The 20,775-nt window shown below is 45.2% G+C and overlaps 1 protein-coding gene across 1 annotated transcript in view; it reads right to left on the bottom strand.

Annotated features, from left to right (window-relative positions):
* The window catches only part of LOC119404956 (proton-coupled folate transporter), a 121,895-nt gene extending 112,202 nt beyond the window's left edge, over nucleotides 1–9,693 (bottom strand). Inside the window, exon 1 of the mRNA XM_049419135.1 lies at nucleotides 9,329–9,693. The gene's annotated coding sequence lies outside the window, so the exon portion shown is untranslated. The remainder of the gene's footprint in view (nucleotides 1–9,328) is intronic.
* Nucleotides 9,694–20,775: the final 11,082 nt, after the last annotated feature.

Raw genomic sequence — 20,775 nt, 5'->3', positions numbered from 1 at the left:
GAAACTTCTCTCAAGGCTGTACCCAAAGCAAAAAAAAAAACCTTTCAAAGGTTGTTGTTTGCCTAGTTTCTGTCACTCACACCCACGGTGCGGGATCGGACAAGAACTCTTCTATGAAATGTAATAATGGGGTAATTTACGGATCAGATAAATTACAAATTAAAGAACCAATTTTAGGTGAACGATAGCATGTAGTTAAAAAAAATTTTATTACAACTGAAAAAAAAAACGAATTAGTTTAACGCATGTATAATATTGCGTGGCAGGATCGTAGAAACGCACCAGCCGTCAAAACATGTGAATTGTGCAACGATCGACTTGGTGCTTAAAGGGACCGACAACTGATTTCTCTCGACCCAGTTTTTTACGGCGCGACAGGAAGCTTACCCTTCGTAGCGTTTGTAGCTGCAGTGGTTTATCCTAAAAGCACGTAGTTATTTTATAAGCAGTATTTTTCGATCTGAAAGGCTCCAAACACGCATGAAGGCTTGCTCCAGCAACGCTGAGAATTGATAGCAATGCCGCTAGTCCTTGTGAAAGCTGTCGTTGTTCTGCTTTCGCAGGAGTTACTGTAGCTATGCTTAACCACCTTTATTTCGAGCTTTCCAGCCATTTTTGAAAATAGCAAGCTGTTACAATGAGATGATGTGGCTTTATACGCCTTCTCGGTATTTGTACAGCGTTGTGCGCGCCTGCGACCAAGGTTGCCTGCGCCTGTGTCATGGATAGCTTTTCGCGGCATGGGATCATTACACCAAGCGAAGGCAGCGCCACTTGGTTGCATACAACTAACGCAGGCCTATATGTGCATTTTTATGGAGTAATATCGGTTAATATAAAGAAATGAACAATATTTCAGTACTAACAGAAAAGTCATCGAACGCATACACCAATCAATGGTCACGTGACCGGCTTCATCGGACCGTGTATGATTTTGCCGCCAGAGGCGCCAAAGGTCATTTTTCGCTAGAGTCACTGGAAAAATTTCAGAGTATCGCATCTGTTTTCCGCGCGCCGCCGCCGACGCGATTGGCTTACTCGCATCACGTGACCTCTCGCCGCCATACCCCTTCCAAGCGCTTTGGCTGCAGGCGCGTTCAATGCAGAGCGTGGCCGGACATTTAGCAGTACCACGGTCCCCTGAAGTACTTCGTCGCTTGTTTAACGCGTCATGCAGACAGGGGCGTAAGCAGACATTTTTTTTCCGGGGGGGGGGTCACGGGCCCGGTGTGCCACCCCCTGTCTACGCCACTGCATGCAGATTGCAGAAGAGAGTAGCTCACAATCGAACATTACTGGTGAGCTACTCTGGGAATCTCGTTTGCCGTGCGGGAAAAATTAATGTCAAAGAGCGCCGTTCTACGTGGCTGCATAGTTGGCCTCAACGAATTCGCCCCCCTCGAATAACACTCCTTCCTGCAGTGAACTACACTAACTTTGCTGGAAAAGATCTTATGCGACAGGATACTTCATCTTTTCGGTTCGCTATGGTCAGCGATATTGAAAACTACATACCTTTCTATTTGCTCGGCTGTTTATCTCGATCTGTTGAACAGATTACGCATGCTATCCGAGTTATAAGCGTGTCACGCACGAGAGCGAAATCGAAGATTTATTAAAATAATAACTGTTTACTGGTATACCTTGAAAGCAATTGTGGCATGATCTTTGGCATTGCACAAAACAGAAGCGGGGAACTCTGTAGATAAACTTGGTATAAGGCAATTTTATCAAGCGTATTTTTACATTTGTTGCAAAAAAAATGCTGCTAATGCTGCATTGCACCGAGCGTACCCTTAAAATACTGTATAGTTGGTGAGAAATGGTCACAGCAAAAAAAAAAAAAAAAGAAAAGCAGATCCCACGCATTGACGGAGTAGATTTTATGCACGCCCTAGGTCTATATACATACTCTGTTGGAGTAGCATGCGCTTTAAAAATTCCGGGATGTGCTATTTCTGATCAAAAGAACATAAAGCACCGTGCCGAGGAAGTTTTAATAAGAGTGCATTATGAAAAAAAAAAGTGCAGCAGTGCAGAAACCGAACCCCAGCTGTTGACGCGCTGGCAACGCCAAAAAAAGAGCTGTTTGTCGGAACACAGCAAAATATTTGCAAATTCAGTGCAACGTTGGGAATATTAAGGAGACAAGAAATATGAAATGAAACAATTAAGTGGTGATGTCAATAATTTTTGATGGTCTATTTTCTACGTATCGTAAGATAAGATGCACCTTACGTACCGCACGCCGATTCGCCCGTGCGTTCGGCTGCTGGCGTTCCGAATCAAGACGTCGCGCACAACTTCCAATTATCGTACACAAACAACTCACAACTTCTATTACACATATCAACCAGTTGAACAGCAAGTAGGTACGGTGCGCAAGCAAGCTATGCGTCAGCGATCAGTCGAAGGACGCAATGTTGAATGTCCTCGATGTTGTTCGATAACGTTCTCGAGTGCAGTGAACCTGAATACCGACTCCATAGCTAGCGCAAACAGTCAAGATTCACCAAACATCGAAGTAAATGGCATCTCGCACGATGTCACTGCGCTAATGCAACTATGTTTACAGATCTGGACCTAGCGAACACGCCCGGGCGGGACACGAAAAGAGACCGATGAAGCCATGAAGAGAGTTCGCGAGCACATGGCAACATTCGCCGTACGTTTCATTAGTTACACCGCTAACCGCACAGTCGATCCATACCTGTCGATGACTCGAAATCACTCCTAATATCCTCTTGAAGAAACACACACACATAATGCCGTTCTGCCGAGCGTAACACGGCACTGGGGCTGAAAGATCGGTCACTTCTCAACACACGCAAGCTAACGCGCCGGGCGGTCTGGAAGGGACATGGCCGCCGCCACCCAATGTTGCCCGCGTGCAGCCTACCTTTGCGGTACTCTGATTTTCCAGTGACTCTATTTTTCGCGACTTTCAATGAAGAAATAAAAATATAAATCCGCGTCTCACGAGATAAACAGGGTTGGTTTGAGTCAATGCGACGGACAATCTTTCTATCAGTGCAGTCATCTCATTTCATGTTCTGGGCAGTTGTCGGTCCCTTTAAAAGCTGCTAAACCTTTACAATGTGTACAGGTACGCATGGCACATTGCGGACGCGTATAGTGGGTATTTCGCCAACTTGCAAAAGGAATAATTATGACGTAGTGGGCACTTCGCAACTGCACTCGCAGTAGGCATTCTAAGATAGCTTGAAACGGCCAATGTTACCCGCACAAACATATCGTTCCTTGCGGCACGGTTGAAGGCGATGCGCACGGGGTCCGATTACGCTATCGCGTTCTACTCTTGAAAGCAAAGCTCAAGCGTTCCCCAAGTCCTTTTTTTTTGTCCAAAGAAAAAGAAAACTCTATATGGGAAACGTGCGGCACCTACAGGTGGCGCGACAATGCAGTGCGCCAGCGCGCCGTCAGCGCCGCGAGTGGCCATTCAGTTGTCAAGTGTCGTGCTACGAAATCTCGTCTCTCCTTCTGCTGCGCCCGCGTTTTGTGGACGTGCGTGCGCGCGACGGCGACTGGTGTTACAAAGCGCGCCGGCTTCAAGGGCGTAAATAGCGCAGGGTTTTTTAGAGCCTCCAACGAAGAGAAGGGACACAAATTATGCAGCAGCAGGCACGTTTTCGACGTGACGGAAGAGAGCACGGTCAGATAGAGTAATCTGGAAGGGAGATGCGTGCGACAGGCCAACGTGAACCAGGAAGCATACGCCGTCATCATCGAAGTTTGTGCGCACGCTTTTTCATCATTTTACCTGCTCATTACTGAGTAAACGATTACATTAACGTCAAACATGTGCTGTAGCAAGATGTTGTCTTGAGGGTAACCGAGTGCGATCGGCGCAATTAGTACGCATGATCGCCTCCCGTGTTGCATTTAGTGATGCCGTAACAACTGTGCGAAGCTTTCTATGCTGCAGCTCCGTTTGTGGATGTTGCTCGGGCTGCATGAGTGCTTGGGTAAATCAGTTACCTGTCATCTTTGCAAGCGATATCTTAGCCGTCACGTAGCATAAAAACATCGTGGCGCAGCACCTCTTGCATGCGCAGCGCTGTCAAGGGACAAATACAATACAGGTGTAATAAACATTAAAATTCGCGCGGTCCCCGATGCATTGTGCCACGCATCAGGCTCTTGTTTCTCACTGTTCCCGTTTCCGAACTGCGCTATCTGCTTATACGTATAGGGCGTACGAGTAACATTTTTCCCTGCAAATCAGTATGACTGAATGATGCTCGCCTTTATGTACCTATCAGATTGTCTGAACTACAACGCACATATAGCTCGATGGCGTCAAGTAATTTGACAATATGGTCATCGCCGTGAACTGCGAGATAACTGTTGGCTGATGTACGTAACTTTAAGTGCTCGCGCTCTGTAGTATGCATGTGTACTTTTCAGCATTAATTACTTTAGACTATTAACACCAAAAACGCGTCTTTTTCAATCGTACCGCCCGGAGGCCGGGTGTAACTTTTCAGCTTTATGCAACTAGGCTGATCACCAGAGCTCACTACAACTGTAGGGGAGGTGTGAAGACCACTGCAAGCATGCAGCAGCAGTTGTAACTTTTGTCAACAGTGAAGAGTCTGCTAAACTTCAGCTATCGCCGCAGTTTTGCGGTACGTCGGCGGAAAAAACAGCAGGAGCGTACGAGGGAGAAGCTGTATCTGTCGATGACTTTCCGCACACAAAATGTACTCTGCAGACCCGAGACCACTTTGCCGGCTGCCGCTCGGTTCCGTTCGCACTGTAAAAATACCGGTTCACTTGCGTGAAGCGTGAATTCACAGCGAACTAGCTACAACATGTACTTCATAACCATGCGCAGGATCAATTACTTCACATGGCGTACGCTGCGAATCCACCGTTCCCGCTTGTCTAGGAGGCTTTCTCGCCCCGCAAAGCGAGAGAACTTTGTTCCAGGATGGCATTCCTTATATCTATTAGCGCAGTTGACGACCCAGCAACTCATGCGCGACATTGCAAAACTCCTCCAACGGCGTGACACGGCTCGGGCAGAGAACATCTGGCTCGGCTCGTGGAGCGGCTGCTGCAAGTAACACGCCAATTCGTTTCGTTCGCTCCCGCACAGCGGCGCCACCAGCTCAGTGCACGTTCCCTATAGTATATACTTAAAGGGACCGACAACCAATTTTTGTGGTGCCTGTTTTCTTCAGCGCAACGGAAAGCTTACCGGCCAGTCTGTCTAATCACGGAATGGTAACGCGGAAAACGCCGCAAAACGTGTATAATCATTTTTTTTTTAATATGCGGCGACTACGAAGTCGTATACGCACAACAGATGCTGCAAACACTGGGGGGGAGGGGGGGAACCTCGTAAGCAGCACAGAATAGAGCAGGGATGGATAATAATATACATACTCTAATTTTGAGCACTTATTACGGTGCGAATGCAAACATCAAAATACGTACGACAAAGTGAAGGACTCCATAACGCAGCTTCAAGGCACTTCCGCTAGGCTGCGCGGCATACCGTGTTTTTGTGACATTGAAACGCGATTTAAAGATATAAATCCTACTCAGATCGCGCGAAAGAGATGCTTTCATTTGTCACTATAAACCATCTTCTTTTCATTTCCACCAGGATCTAACCACACGTTCTGGCCAGTAGTCGGTCCCTTTGATCTGAAGGACCTAATAATCAAGATTCCGTTTTGCCTTCGGACGAGACAGGACTCTCAGAAAACTTCCGTCATGCAGAGAAAACACAAAGCAAATGTCGCCGCTTCGCAGCCAGCAAAACGTTGCCTTTATATTTCTGTATTTTTTATCTTCTGTACAACAACCAGCACCCAGTGGACATAGTCGGTTAGACGTCCGGAGATATTGTGTACCGTGATTTCGACGCACTGTGTGTTATTTCTGGGCGTTGTCAGATTGTGCCACGTTGTCGAGTTCGCCATCGTTTCAGCTCCTACCGGCCCACATGGCTACTACTGCGCCTCTGATTGGCCAAACATCGAGCGCGAGATAGGCAGATAGATAGATAGATAGATAGATAGATAGATAGATAGATAGATAGATAGATAGATAGATAGATAGATAGATAGATAGATAGATAGATAGATAGATAGATAGATAGATAGATAGATAGATAGATAGATAGATAGATAGATAGATAGATAGATAGATAGATAGATAGATAGATAGATAGATAGATAGACAGACAGACAGACAGACAGACAGACAGACAGACAGACAGACAGACAGACAGACAGACAGACAGACAGTTTCCTACAATACTTACTAGAGGGAACTCTGGCGCTAGTGTCTATGGGAGCTCCAACGCATGACGCTTCGCCCAGCATGGGAATGATGGGTAGTACACAAATTTGTCTAAACTTCGTTTTTCGGCTCCGTTTGGCTCCGCGTCGGCTGCATCCACTTTGTCGCAAAACTAAATTCAGCAAAAGTCAGCAATTCCACTTCACCACTTTAACTTTTTTAGGCTAACCAAATCAAACCTGGTCACGAAGTTTACAACGGTCTATTCTTTCATCCGAAACGAACGCCAAAACACAGCAATAAACAAAGCCACAAGTACGTTTGAAGCCGCAAGCACGAAGACTAGGCAAATTTGTGTACTACCCATCATTCCCGTGGTAGCTGAACGATCGCAGCGCCAGAGTCCCCTCTAGTTAATTTTAGGAAACTCTATGGGCAGGCAGGCAGGCAGGCAGATAGATAGATAGACTTGCGAAGGCGGGTGAAATACAGAGACGAGCTTCTGCACCGATTGCGGAAACGGTGGAAAAAGGAATATCTGCTTCTCCTGCGCTCCGTTCATCACTGCCCGCCGTCGTCTTCGTCCCAGCTGCTCGTTGGTGGCTTGGTGATTGTTAAGGACCACAACATGCCAGCGCTGCAATGGAAGCTCGGCAGAGTGGCCTAGGCGTTTCCAGGCCGGGACGGAATCGAGAGGTACTTCAAGATTGCATTCCCAAACGGTCAGCAAGTACGTCGCGCCGCTCAACGGTTGTACCCTTTGGAGGCAAGCGAGCACAGCGCGGCCCCGGGAGGATGTTGAGTTTACCGCGGCAAAACGTTGGCGGGAAACGCCATGCCGCGCACAAGACGCGCGAAGAAGCGGGCGTAAGGCGGGGCTGCTCGAGAGCACGCAATAAAGAAAGAAAGAAGTGTTCAACCAGGGCAACACGGGTGTCGGTCTCTTCTCTGTCGTTACACCCCTATGATGACCAAAGCACAGCGGTCACAGCGCGCTTTTGGCTTCTGTAATCGCCTCTGGCGCATGTAACACCCAAAAGCTTAGCCCTTGAGATTAGTTTCTGATAATTATGTGGAGCGATTTCAAGTTGACTCCTGGTGTTGGTCTCGAAGTCCTCGTATGCACAATGTACTTAGAGCACATGAATTACGGGGGCCATGCTTTTGTTATATATAATATATGTGTGTGTGTGTGTGTGTGTGTGTGTGTGTGTGTGTGTGTGTGTGTGTGTGTGTGTGTGTGTGTGTGTGTGCGCGTGCGCGCGCGCGTGTGTGTGCATGTGTGTGTGTGTGTGTGCGTGCGTGCGTGCATTACAGACAGTGTGCAGGGAAATGTGCGGGGATTTTTTTCGAAGTATGCAGGGAAAAATACCCGTAACAGGGAATTTTCATGTCTCGGAATGGGAATTCTTCAGCGTAGTACGGAAGATCACTGGCGGCAGCAACGATGTGAGACCCCAATGTAGGGGCAATCTTCGACGTCACGCGAGCAGGGACGTAGCCGGAAATGCGTTTTCATGTGTGCGTGTATGCAAAATTGAAATTTTTCGGGGGAAGGGGGGGGGGGGGGGGGGGGCGGGGGAGTTGGATTCCCACCCACTCCCCCTGGCTGCGCCAGTGCATGCGAGGTCCACGCGTCCAGTTGTGAGTGCTGGCGCACTTTGTCACTGTCCCTTCTTACATACAATTTGCTGAGCAGTGGCACATTGCCGATTGAAGTCGCTGTGAAAGCAAGCGCGCATGACAGATAACTCGCAAATGCTTATGGGATGTAGACACTCAAATCTGCCATACTCACAGCTGTAAAAAGATACCGCCTTTCTATTATTTCTCAGCATTTGTCCGTTCCCCTATTCTTAATCCTTGCATAGGCGTGCGCAGGGTTCCTCATTGGATTGGGGGGGGGAGTCGCTTCTCACGATGGCTTGCCTTTGGTCCGTGGCTTTCTGGGTGTAAAGATGGGAAACAAACAGTTCTTGGAATTCAAGATGGGGGTACTTCGGCCGCCATTATCCTCAAAAACCTGCGTAACCAGAATTCTGCTCTTTAAGCAACGACGGGACTGAGTGACGATATGGGGCAGACTTTGCGGACCCCCCCACCCTCAACCTCACGTGCACGCCTATGGACATTACGCATACAAGTACTTTAAATAAGCATGAGGAAATGCACGTTCAGTAGCGCGCACGATGATTATGTGGAAACGCCGAAGTTGGCAAAGAGCCTCGGCGCAGCAACACGGATCAAAAGCGACTAAATGTAGCAATCGCGCACGCTACCTCCCCGCTGTGACATACCTCGCGCTGAGTCAACGAGGGCTTGCTCACTAGGGTGCCGTGAAACCCTCGCTCAGGCACGTCAAATAAACGCTCCGCAGAGACGGGGGGGAAAAAAAGAAAGAAAAGAAAGAAATGATCAATTTGAAAAATGAAACCACATTATTTTTTTTCCTTTTTCTTTTTTTCTCGTGTGCGCATGTCCGCAACTGAAACTAGTGCGTTACTGTATTTCTAACTAACAGCTAAATGCATTTACTAGACTCGGAAGATTAGATTTTTCCAAACGCGGATGACAGCGAGATTAAGTTTGTGACAACCACAACGGAATTGACGTTGCTGCGGAAAATGCTCCACTTGCTCTTTAAACAAGTGCGCGAGGATGCGCAGCACATATTTTACAAGCTTTTACAAATGCGATGCCTCAAAACATACACATACAAACGGGAAAGCTCAAACAAACCGAGCTTCGCTTCGAGTTTAAAAAGGGAGCACCGACAGGCTCGCAGTTCTTGAGGTTCTTAAGTTTATTCATCTATCTACCCGTTCCATGCAGAATGGAGAAAAAGTATGAAAGAGCATCCCTCGGGAAGTTGGCAGGAACAACATCCGCACGTTGCTCCAGCTGCCTGCCTTTCTGCTTGTGTTTATATGCACCTCGTCTCATTTTATGCAACAATATAGGCAACCGCACGGAATTTCTCGCCCAGCTTGGAGCAATTAAGTATCGATTAGTAACGCACGAAAGGAAAGAAACTACGGAGAGGTGATCATACCTGCTGCGAAAGTTTCGCTCGAGCGCCGCGCCGACAGTCCAGCCAGCCGATAAGTGGCGAATCAGCTGATCACAGCGCCTCACATCATACGGGTCACAAAGATACAGATACCTGCCAGGCTGTTCTCTCGATAGGCCCAGTTTCAAAACAATGAAGGTGCGACGGAGAGGTGGCCATTACGTAGGAGGTCCTTGAAACTTAATTATGACGAGGCGGAGAGGAAAGCATTCCGGTTCTTGACGATCGGGCTCGGAGCTGCGGAGACGCTTTATATAGAAACCACTATAGAGGAGGTCGTGATAGAAACGGCTGCTGCGTTTGGACATCAGAGATTATTTTTCGAGGACTCTGAAGTACGAGGCGCCCGTTCGTCGGTTGGAAAAGTACTGAGACTTCGTACGAGAACAGCGTCGCCTTGACTCGCCAACATCTACCAAAAATACACGCAGGGGGCGGCACGAGCGTTTCTTTTCTCACAGACTCCATCCGGGTAACTTGAGATCTGGAGACTTTTCGTCCGCTTGCTCCTTGAAAATCCCTCTACGTCTGGGTACTCTGTTTATCCCTAAGAGACCCAGCCACTCAGCTGCTTGTTGATGGCGCGTGTACTTGTCTACGAACGAAGTTTGTGCGCGCGCGGATGGTGATCTGCGGCCGAGGTGTGTTTACTTTCCGTCCGTTCCAGTTTTTACACCCATCGAACGCTTCGAGATAGTCCGGGACGCGTGTTCATAGTGAATGCGCTGCGGGCTCAGCGATACTGTCTCCCCGAGTGACAATCCACGTATGCTGGCGAAGTGAGAGTCAAGTGCGCTCCGTGAGCGACACCCTGGACGTTACTTTAGCAACTGTTAATCGTTACGTCTGGGAGTAACGCTAGACACCGCCTTTACATCGCGTTTGAGCCCTATGGGTATTAAATTTATGAACAGCGATGGCCGCCTTCATCAGCTTGAGTAAAAGACCCACCAATCATGATCAAGAAATTCGATGTGGATCAGGCCCGATTGTGATCGAAAGGGGTTGTGTGACACCGGTATTATGTTTTTCACCGCTTGTCTGAAAAGGCTGAGTGAGGAAACCGGTGTCATATTCTCAAAACGCTGCCTAATGCATCCAGCAAAGCTGCTATTGCCGTGGCAGTGAAATCATGCCAGCTAGACATGTATTCAAATGTGCATGGTCATTCTTTTAGAACTGACCTGTTTCATTGGGCTGTAGTTTTCCTGCAAATTATTCGATTTTAATGCAGCTTACGGTCAAAGATTCAGGAAGGATGAAAATTCACTGGCTCGTCCCATTTTTTTTATGCGCAATGCAAAAAAAAAAAAGAATAAATAAGAAATAAGGAAAAGTGCGAAAAAACTCTGAATGTCATGCGGCATGCCACACACGACTCGTAAAGGTTTGTAAAAGTTATAAATCACTTGCCCTACCGCAGGTGTTGAAATGACCACCCTGCATGATCAAACTTTTTAATGCATTTATTAGCATGCACAAATTTTAATGGACAAGTGGCACCGGTATTGCAAATTATTTGACACCATGATGCTGTCACCACATGCTCAACTAGGAGTTTTATATTTTTCATATTAGTGTAACGCAAAAGTTGCCCATGCAGACTTGCAGGGAGTACTGAAAAACCCAAACGACATTACAGACAAGCACAAGCAAGGTTTGGGGCTTTGCGTAGGCAGAGTTGCTTTGGGGAACGCAACATATAAATCTGCAAGAATTGGGCACACACCCAATAGCCAGTATCAAGCATGCTCTTTACCTTTCCAGTGAGTTCGTAAAAACTTGCTTCACAATAGGTAAGCAGATATAAACACATCACAAAATGGAGTAGAAGTTTTGTTTTATCTGTTAGCAGGATGCTGCAGGCCTTGAGCCCAGAACAGCAGGGCAAATGAACAGAAGTAGTTATATATGATACTTAAGTTCCTGTGTAGTAACGCCCTCATATTTCAAGTATCATGAATTACCAACTCACCCAATCAGCCATTCTGTTAAGTATATGTGGATGTGTGTGCATGTGTGTTGTGTGTGTGTAAATAAGTAATGAACATAGAAAAAAAATAGTTGGTTTAATAAACACATGAAGCACAAGGCTAACCAATACACAATAAGAATAAACAATGATCAATAAAAACATATCATTCACATGCACCAACATCATAAACAAATGTACGACATGGAACCATACAGGTGTATTACAGTTCAAGATTCATAGTTCTCATTCTCTTTGTGGACTGGTGGTAGTTTGTCCCAGTCACTTGATCGTTGAAAAAAAAAAGTGTTTAAATGTCTTAGTGATCTCATTCATCTGATAGCTACAGCGTATAGAGATGTAAAATACAGCGATCATAGGCTAGTGAGTGCAATCCTTGCCCCCAGTTTGAAGAACACACACAAAAAAAATAACCACTAATGCACAGGCCAACCCAGGTATAGCCAGGAAAAAAACAGAATACTTTAGAATTCCGCTAGAAAACAAATATGACACCTTAGAACAAGAAGAAACAAAAGACATAGAGGAAACCACAACTAGACCGATTTCTGAATCTGTAGTCGAAGTTGGAGGTAAAGCATCAATGCAAGAAGTAAGCAACATCTCTTGAACCACAAAAGACTGGATAAAGAAACAACAACAGATAAGTGGGTGGGCATAGATAAATAAAATTTGCTTAGCTATTAAAGCTATCAATAAGTATAAGCCCAGTGACATATGGAATTATGATATCCAAGAGCAGTGAAAAAGGTGATGGCATCGAAACAGCTACCAGGCAACTCTATAGGAAAGACCGAAATGCAAAACAGCACACGTGCACATGCAGCATATTGATGATGTGGTGTATTCGTCTCTTGAGTCTTGCTTGCCCTTGCTCTTCATCAAAAAATTTATTACCGCATAAGATGTGCTTAGCATAAAAAGAATTCTTCGCTCTAAACAACAGCTTGTTTCTCAAAATGTGCTGTTGGCAGGCAATTACAGCGCCTTGTGCATTTTGTATAGTAATGAGGGGTACTAAAGGCAATTTCTTTTTCCATTTCTTGTACAAGTAGTATAAATGACTGCTTTTCGGTCTATTAATGCAACGCTCACTTGCATGTGCCTGAAGCTAAGCTGAACATAATGCAAAGTGTGCTGGCTATCAGGAATTATACATGCACTCGCATGGCAACAGTTATTCTGTAATTAAAGTAAACTCTGAAATAACGTCACTGTGCAACATATGTCATGCAATAAATACACTTATTCTTTATTACCGTTTCTCAGCAACACTCATTTCTCGGCAAATTTGGATATGGGCAACCTGTTGTTCCAATGTTGATTGTGGGTTTACTTGTGAAGCTCATGCTTCAAAGCACTTCCTGGGTGACACTCCGACCTTAAGTTAATACGAATCTTTTAAGTGTGTCTCTATTCCCACAGAACTTTTGCCGAAAATAATTGACGAGTATGGCCTTGCCTATGGGTCTTTGAAGTGAATCTTCTGTTAAAAAGTGCTCGTAATTGTCTGTGGCCAGTATTTCAATGAAGGCTAAAATTTCAGGAAACGAATTTACATGCAGTGCATCACTTGTTACACCACTAAAACAAAATAATTTATGAGCTCGTGGCAATTTCTATTCAGGCCACATGGTTTTGAGAACACTGAAGAACTGATAGTTTTTGGTGCAAAGTTAAAAAAAGCAATTTGTACCATTCTTTTCCCTCTTAATAACATACTGCCATGAAACCAAGGCGAGTAAAAGTCCTTGAGTACTTTATCAATAAAAACTAAGTCAGTGTTTCAGATTAGCAAGCCTTTAATGTTGAAGTAAGGCCCATATTCTGAAATGCCCCTTGCCTCAGCGAGGAGGCCATAACTGCTTCAGGACGCCTTGCCGTGTATTCTATAACGCTTCTTACCAAGGTTCCCTCACTGAGGCCTTCCTTGGTGCTCTCTTGAGTTAAGGTAGCACTAGGGCAACCTTCGTGCCTCCTTACCTCGCTCCTCGCACTAAAAGGGTGCTTCTCTGCAGTACTTTGTCAGTGACACTGTGTCCGATCTTTTTTTTTTTTCGATCGATTCCTTGCACTTCTGCACGAGCTCTGTAATTATATCCTTCCCATTGCCAATCAAAAATTGCTTGTCGGGCATGTTTTTTAATGTGCGGCTGAACAGCGGCCAAAATTTTTCATTAAGGTGGTGCAGCACGAAGAGGACAGGGTACACAGAGACGACGAAGATGGAACGCTTACTGCCAACTCATGCTTTGCACCTCAAAGGGTTAAACATTCTTTAGCGAGACCCGTATTACACCTTTGAATGCGTACCACCCTGTGTTTGTGACATCATATACTACGTCCTACCTTCCCGTGCAGGCAGTCAAAAACAAATGGTGATCCTCCTGCACACAAATCGTTATTGCAGTCACCGCTGTCGGGTTCCCAAAAGCTGTCGAAGCTCACTGCAGTGTCAAATGAAAAGAACCACATGTCCTGCATGGTTTCCTACTTGTCATTCGGGCTGGCTATCACAGGAAAATATTAGCAACTGTCTTAAAACGGGCGAAATTCAGTGAAAACAGCTCTCAATGGCACAAAATAAACTTCATACCAGTAAGCACACATGAAGTGAGAACAGCTAAGATGCAAGCATTTATGACAAGAGAAATCAACAAGAAAGGAGACCATGGTGAAAAAAAAATTTCCACACTCCATTAACATTGGTCCTTGCCTTATTAACTGAAACGCCATGCTTCCTTGTTTAGAGGGTACAGGTATATATGGCTTTGTTGGTAGGTGGGTAGCTACAATTTGAAAACAGCTACATTTTTCCATTTGTGTGAATGTAAAAAAAATAACGTTCAGCAAAGCTTCAATTTGGGCTAGTTGGTGCGGCATACCAATGTAGATGCGCTGAGTGAAGCACAGACGAGAAACGTAACAAGGGACAGGACCACCACTGCGCACCACTAGTCCTGTCCCTTGTTACGCTTCTCGTCTGTGCTTCACTCAGTGCATCTACATTGCTATGTAAAAAAAATGCTGAAAGTACACGGTAAACCATTCATGTGTGTCACTTTGTGAACCATTAAAGCAGCATATGCGAAATCGGCAACAGACATGCAGGTACACTTTTGCAACAGAGCATCGCAAAAGCAAAGGTCAAGGGATGAAGCAACACAAGTCAAAGGTCACAGGTTCTCAGTCAAGAAACAAACCAAACAACACAAGTGACATTCCCATTTCTGTTGTTTTGATGTCAAGTACAAGAGCAACACATGAAAAAAAAAAACTAATTTCAGTATAACAAAGGAGCAAGCATTTGCAGCTACAAATGTTGGTTGTGTGCATCTGCTCTAGTCTGCAAATGGCAGTTGTAGGTAGAAGAAAGTGCAGTAGCAATTGAAGGGGTGCATTCGTGGAATGGTGAAAGTTACAGTGCTGGGCTGAACTGAACGAAATGAAGTATCCCATGCCTATAGAAGTGTGTCACCCATCTAGAAGTTAAATGTACCATCTAATCTAATGATGGTGCATTTAACTTCACATTTTGCATTAAGCCAGTTATAAAGTCTCATGACCAAAGGAAAACTTGTCCTAAAAAGGTGCACCTTTACCAACCACCAACTAGAAACAAAGTTGCAGGTGCATTCACACCACTGATACACCCGTGCGACAACATGAATGAAAGCAGTCATGCTGCTTCTCAAAACATTTCGCTTCTCTTTATGTACTCACCATTAGACATATCCTTGTCATTGTATGTCCAAATATTGAACATTAGCAATGTGATTTAGAATAACAGAGAGCTGAGCTAGTTGGTACGTATTCATTCTAAAAAGAGACAGGGCGTGCAAACACGGACACAAGAAAGAGATCAGGACACCACAAACGCCGACTAACCTGATCCTGATCCTAACCTGGTCCTGATCTCTTTCTTGTGTCCGTGTTTGCACGCCCTGTCTCTTTTTAGCAATGTGATGTAACTAGCAGTTGCAATTATTTCTTATTACCACCTGGCGTCTAAGGATCCTGCTCGGCTCTTTTTTATAGAAGCATGGACACTTCCATTACTTTGAGTGCACGTGCCCTAGATATTTAGCATCAACTATATTAAAACTCAATCACATGCGCGGGCAGAATAGCTATTGCAAGCAATACCGGTGACACGCAGGCACTTTTGATCGCAGTCAAGGTTGACCCGGACCGGATTTCTTGATCGCGATCATCAATCATTGCTGCTGCTCGGTCCAGGCTAATCCGGATCGAGTTTGACGCAGACATCAGTCAAATCGCGATCTGGGAGCCAGATATCGATGCGCAGATCGCTGATCGCAATTAAAAGTGACCGTGTAGGTACACTTGATCCGGATCGAGCCCAATCCCGATCGGTCGTGATCGCGATCAATTGCCCGCGATCAGCGAAGTGCTTTCGTTCATGCCAATTTCCAAAAATGCACAATATTCTCAGCTACACTGATAATGGCAAAGAAAACGCATCTCGAGGCGTTCGACGGGATTAAAGACAAGGACGGACGGTAAGTGACAGCGCGACTATGGTGGCTACCATAGCGCGACAGGGCTACGTGGGATCATACACACCCGGCGAGCACGGACGCACCGTCCGCCAGCAACGTCAACAACACAAACCTCGTCAAACCTCGCGCGCCAACCCGCGGGTAGACGAGCAGCAAAGCTCTCCTAGGGATAAAAAGAGCATTGCACGTGTTCCTAGGTAGTACCCAGACATAGGGAGATCTTCAAGAAGCAAACGGGGAAAATGTCCCCAGATCCAAGTTACCCGGATGGAGTCTGTGAGAAAAGAAACGCTCGTGGGGGCGGCCATGTTTGCTTACAATGTTGCTCAATTACCAGTTGTGAGCTGCTTTTGTACGCCAAATTGTGCGTATTAATTCTAATAACTTTAACTGTGCAAATGTACTGAATATAATTAGTATAACTAACGTATCTTACGTTGTTGTAATTTAATGTTGTTTTGCATTTACAGCAAATTGAAGAAGCACTCAAATATGACAACTATGAACTCAAGTTTTTTTTTTTTTTCAAGCAAAAATGTATGGCCTCCGAGATTTTAACATAAAAATACAGGAAGTGTACAACTTATTTTAAAGCAAAATTTGCAGCATATAATTATCTAGTAATTTTTACTTTTAATACTTTTGCAAACAAAATAAGAAAAACTATAAACAACAGATTATTTTATTTTGTACGACAATGTGGACTACAAATTATCGGCTATCTTCTGCAAGTTCTCAGTTTACGAACGAAGCGCGCGCACAGTGTTTATGTGATTCATGTTACCGTGGCACCGTGGTTCCTGCAGGTATGTATTTTACACTTTCAGAGCTAGAAATTTCTGCCCTCATCAGCGGCTGCGCACGCATTGCCTCTTGGTACTCATTTTCTTCAATTAAATCATGGCAGCGCTAGTAGTGCCGTCGCTTGCGCGTATGGACGAAATCGTCGAAGTTTAGTTCTTCTACTGTTGCAAGTAGAATGCCGGGAACACGCACTTCGCATAAAATGTGGCGACACGGATGTTAGACTACTTGCAAAATCGAAGAAAACTTACGAGTCGTCGAAATCTGCGCGTGCTGCTTAAAGGCATGTCGGATGGAGCAACCGTAGTTGTGTGTAGCACTAGTAGCAAGCAAGTCCCCGGCGCTCTTTAGGCGGGCGTTTCTTTCTCGGCGTTCTGGCGCTCAGTGTACTACGCGTACGCCCCCGCGCAGTTTGTATGTTACTGCATTCTTTAGTCACTCCGTGAATGCTCATGGAGCGGCAGGTTTTCTTACGTTGTAAGGCTCGTGGCAGTTCGTTACGTAGTACGTGTAAGGTCTACTTTCGACCCTCCATTTCGTATCGTATATCGCTTGGCTCTGCCGTAAAGTGATACGTTTCGCTTACAGTAGTAAACGAAGACGCTTCGCGGCATCTGCAATGACACTTTCTGGTTCTGTTTAATCGAATCAATTCCTCTGAATTTTTTTTCTCTACTTTCGCCAACTCATGAGTGATTACCTATGTATTTCGTGACTACCTGTGGAATCTGAGAGGTCGCCTGTAGATTTGCTCAGCTCGCTAAAGCGTTCGCCCCATCGCAGCGCAATGTTGCACCACATCTTAGATTGCACACAATAAATACTACGCGTCTAAAATGAATAATTTCGTATAAGTGTGGTTTAAGTACCGTATGTTCCTGCGCTTTGAGCCTGCTCAAAAGTAACACGCTTCTGCGCTTTCACGAAGGAACGAACTTACCTTGCACTTGTACTCGTGAAAGGCGCCGAGGCAAACCGCTGTAGTGTCTCGTCGGATGCTTTAGATGTGTCTGCTTGCAATTCGACAACACCGCGAGTGTTTGCGGCTGGCACCGCCCTGGTGAGGCCGCGATGTTTTGGGCGAAGTCCGCCGCCGCCAACTCACGTGACGCGCGCAGTCCGCGCAAGTAGCAGCCTAAACTTTGTATCGGGTAACGCTTTCAGATGCCTTGCCTTTCCAGCGTGGAACCCCGCATGATCGGGACACTGAAGCGGGCGTACGTGGGATTCTCAAGGAACGAGACAAATAACATGTATATCTGGGAGGACGAAAGCTGTGCATACCCTCACTCCAAAATTTTTTAGCCAGATTTTTGCACCCTCTTAAATGATTCCGTTGCACCTCAAACAAATTACAAAATTATAAAATTTACTATTGGCAAAATGGCTGACTTCAGTGTGGATTTAAGCTAACAGAAGCCAACTAATGTTCAGTGGACTGCATCATACGAAAATAAGTCCGACTGAATTCAGAAAATAATTAATGTGGGCATTACGTGTATATCTGGGAGTCTCAAAGAATAGATTTGTGGACCCTCACTCCAAAATTAATTTTAGCTAGACTTTCAGAAACATATGCTTCAGGTGTTTCTACATTAAGCGGTGAAAAAATCCGCAAACAGTGAGTGGGTGCTCGAGCCAATGTTTCGACAAGTGGACTTGGTCTTCTTTAAGGCTGGAACTGGCTTCTTCAAGACTGGAACTGAAATCAGTTCCAGCCTTGAAGAAGACAACTCCACTTGTCGAAACGTCGGCTTGAGCACCCACCCCCTGTTTACGGATTTTTTCATCACAAGCTTCCATCTTCCCCTTCCTGCCATTTTTCTGGATTTCTACATTAAGCATATTTCAAGTAAACATCAAACTTTATACCCAGCTGTAAGCACTCGGGCCTGACAAACGTGCAGAACCGACAGCGACTAACTTTGGTGATGAAATTTCGTTCTGAAAATGCTTTGTAGCTGATACTCACGCTACTTCCTTCAAACTCCTGTGTTGAACTCAAACATGTTTGTGCAGGTGAAAGACATTTCTCAGCACCATGCAAGTATTGCTAAACACTTACTGGCAGGGGCGTAGCCAGGGGGGGGGGGTTGGGGGGTTCAACCCCCCCCCCCCCCCCCCGAAATTTTTCAGTTTTGCTTGCGTATATATGCACGTGCACATACAAACGCACACACGAACATACATAAAGTATGGTTGAACCCCCCCCCCCCCCCGAAAAAAATTTCTGGCTACGCCCCTGCTTACTGGTGACCAAACCTGCCTGTCGGATCAAAGAAAGAATGAATGAGCGCTGGTCTTTCTTTATACAAATCAAGGGTTAATTGGGGCCACCGTTAATTATTGTTCTCAGCATAATACACCCTTTTCATAATCCACAAGTGTGCTTCCCTGCGCTGCATATTCGATCAACAAATGGTGGCACCTGTTGTGCTTCAAGTGGATACAAGGTCCTAGTTGCACGTGCTGGGGCTTGTCTATTATGCGTTTTTATATCAAGAGAGCTTAGCCTTTCCACGTCGTAGTCGTAGTGCAAGCAAATTGCGCTTCAACATGCTCTTTGCAGAAGTGACCAACTACCATTAGTTGGGCTAACTGCGTCACCAGAAAGCTAGTTTCGCAATTATGAAATGGGTCTGTTGCAGCAGAACTGACAAAGAACAGCTGTGACTCAGCAACCTGATGCTAAAAGCTTGCAGAAAACAAAGCTCTGGTAACTTTGTACTTATTCTTGCGAGTTTATCTACTTGGAAGGAAGCTGCAGTAGAAAGTAAGATTTACATTGGCGTTGGTTTGTGCCCAGTAACTTTAAAATGGACAAATGGGGGAAAACAGCAGTAAGGATGATAAAGAAAAAAATAACATGCAAGGCAGTCTTTGTAATATTTTAGGCAAATCACTTCCCAGAGTGCAGCAGCTGCTTATCTTGGGTACTTTGCAGGCAGTCTCACCTGCTCAGTTATGTAAGGCAAAGATGCACAAGTTTCATGAGGTGAGAATGCGCTGACACTCGCTTATATTTGGTACATGTGTGCATTCTCCCTCATGTGCATCTTCTCAAGCTCTTGCCACTCATAGCACTCACTAACACTAAAGAAACTAGAACGTGTATGAGTGTATCACTGATAAATCCAGACTTATGATGGGGAGAAAAAAAGCTGAGGCCTGGAACATTGCAACTACTAACGAACACATAGTGGACGGTTTTTCCCACTGAGCAGAAGCGGGAAGAAATTTGCATCTGATTCTGTGTCAGGAAAATCTGTGGCAGTTTACTGTCAAGGATCGATGAGCACTTATACAAAACATCTGCATAATTGCAGGAACTGGTAATGTATACGCTGAATGGAGAAAATGAGGCAGTGACTACTGAGCCAACAGGTACAAGTTTTCAGATCAAGGCGCTATTAGTAGCAAGCTTAGCTTGACAATTGAAGCTTTGCATTTAAATGTACCTTTTTAAATGATTACATTACATCTCAGACAAGTCATGGGATTATAGAATTTGCCATTGAAAAAATGGCTAACCTTACTGTGGATTTAAACTAATAGAAGCCGCCTGATCTTCAGTGGACAGCATCGTTGAAAGCAGCTCCCACTGAATTCGGGAAATAACCAATGCGGGCATACCTTGAAGAACACCCCTGTTAGGGAAAGTGCATATAGTGTGTAATGAGAACAACTGTGCTGCTTGGATAAAAAAAAAGGTGCCAAACACGCCCTTTGTATGGCAGGCCTTGTTCATTCCTCATCTTTGATTATTATTATCACAGCTTACTGTCTGCAGCTCACTTGGGAGGATAGAATGAATTACATGTGACACAAGCGGAAGTCACAAACTTATCTACATGACTGGCTTGTACTGGCACTAGATTGCATTTTTCAAAGTGTGTTTTGCTTCAAGCAAACTCTGCTTTCATGTTTCCTTTTGTGGTTTAAACACTGGGCTATTGTCAGTCACCTTTGCTGCCTAACTGCTAAAACCATTCCTCATAAAAATGCCAAGAGAGTATGTTCAATGAAAGCATTGCCCTATAAACAAAAGTAGAAATCATGCTTGCAGCATGAAATGCAGAGGCTTCTTGCGCAACTTTGCTGCTGTTGAA

The sequence above is a fragment of the Rhipicephalus sanguineus genome, chromosome 9, assembly GCF_013339695.2.
Source record: "Rhipicephalus sanguineus isolate Rsan-2018 chromosome 9, BIME_Rsan_1.4, whole genome shotgun sequence".
NCBI classification, from domain to species: Eukaryota; Metazoa; Arthropoda; class Arachnida; order Ixodida; family Ixodidae; genus Rhipicephalus; species Rhipicephalus sanguineus.
Note: the sequence above shows the minus strand (reverse complement) of the source record. Positions and strands in the feature narration are given on the sequence as shown.